This window comes from Rhinopithecus bieti, unplaced genomic scaffold (assembly GCF_001698545.2).
Source record: "Rhinopithecus bieti isolate Rb0 unplaced genomic scaffold, ASM169854v2 scaffold_2350, whole genome shotgun sequence".
NCBI lineage: Eukaryota > Metazoa > Chordata > Mammalia > Primates > Cercopithecidae > Rhinopithecus > Rhinopithecus bieti.
Window position 1 is genome coordinate 501,340 of NW_016803902.1, and position 1,731 is coordinate 503,070.

The window sequence follows — 1,731 nt, forward strand, 5'->3', positions numbered from 1 at the left end:
GGGCTTCAGCATGACAGAGGCCTTCTAGAATGGATGTTGTTAGAGGATGGGTGGCAGTAGGAATCAGCCTAGGATTCTAGGCTGCTGATTCTGGAGGAATGCCTGGGCTGGGGGTGGGTATGTGGAGCCTCCCACAGACCCTGGGCCATGGGGCACACAGTCAGTAATGGTGATGGTTCACGGTCATTTATCTTCAAAGCTTCTGGCCTACCACAATGGGGAAGCAGAACCAGCACCTGCCACCTGTTCCAGAGGGAGGGAACAAAACCACAAAACCCACAGATCATCTGTGAACATATACTTCTCTGGGTGTGGCTGTCTCTTTCCCTGTGAGTATACTTGGAACTAGGTATATCTGGGTGTGCCAGATACATTCTCAGCATATCTATCTATCTGTGTGTTTGTCTTCTTCCTTCTTTTCCTTTTTTCCACCATTCTCTTACATGTTTGTCCCCCAAGTACTTGTTCTAGTCCTCTTCTCTACTCCCTCAAGGCTCCTCTCTGGTTCATCACATCCATAGACTTTCAGTATGGTTGAGACTTCCAAATCTTTCCTGTGAGCCCAAGCCCTAGTTTTGTATCCAGTTCCACCCAAACATTCTCCACTTGGCTGACACACATTCAGCTCACTCCTAACTCAACAACTGATGCCCTCACACTGTTATCAGAACATCTGACCTTGTCACACCCTCCTTAACATCTCTGATTTCTTCACCATATCTACAGGTGCAGTGGGGGTAGAATCGGGTTTGGGTGGTGACCCTGAGAGTTGGTTAAAAGTGCTCTGGAGGCCAGGCATAGTGGCTCACGCCTGTAATTCCAGCACTTTGGGAGGCCAAGGTGGGCGGATCATGAGGTCAAGAGATCGAGACCATCCTGGCTAGCATGGTGAAACTCCATCTCTACTAAAAATACAAAATATTAGCCAGACGTGGTGGTGGGCGCCTGTAGTCCCAGCTACTCAGGAGGCTGAGATAGGAGAATGGCGTGAACCTGGGAGGTGGCAGTGAGCCGAGATCGCGCCACTGCATTCCAGCCTGGGCGACAGAGCGAGATTCTGTCTCAAAAAAAAAAAAAAAAAAAAAAGTGCTCTGGAGGCCTGGAACAGAAAAGAACTTAGCTGAGATCCAGCATCAGGTCGGGAATAAGATAACCAGTTTAGGACTGGATTATGATTTCAAGCAGGACAAACTAAGTGAGGAAAAATATCCTGTGGCAAAACAACAGGGGTCAGAGATGAAGGAGACCACTGGGTGAGAAGAAGCCCCACAGGGGAAGTGAGGCAAGCCCAGAATGATGATGCGTCATCATGTCTGTGCCTTGCCCATGTCTCTGGTGGGTGACAACGGGCACAAGTAGAGATGCTAAGGAACAGAGGACAATTGGTTTAGTGTCATCTACTACATCAAGTCTAAACTTCTTAGTAGAAGTTTCATATTTGTTTATTTATTTATTTATTTATTTTGAGACAGAGTTTCCCTCTGGAGTGCAGTGGCACAATCTCGGCTCACTGAAACCTCTGTCTCCTGGGTTCAAGCGATTCTCCTTGAACCAAGTAGCTGGGATTACAGGTGCCCACCACCATGCCCAGCTAATTTTTTTTTTTTAATTTTTAGTAGAGATGGGGTTTCATCATGCTGGCCAGGCTCGTCTCGAACTCCTGACGTCAGGTGATCCGCCCACCTTGGCCTCCAAAAGTGCTGGGATTACAGGCATGAGCCACTGCGCCTG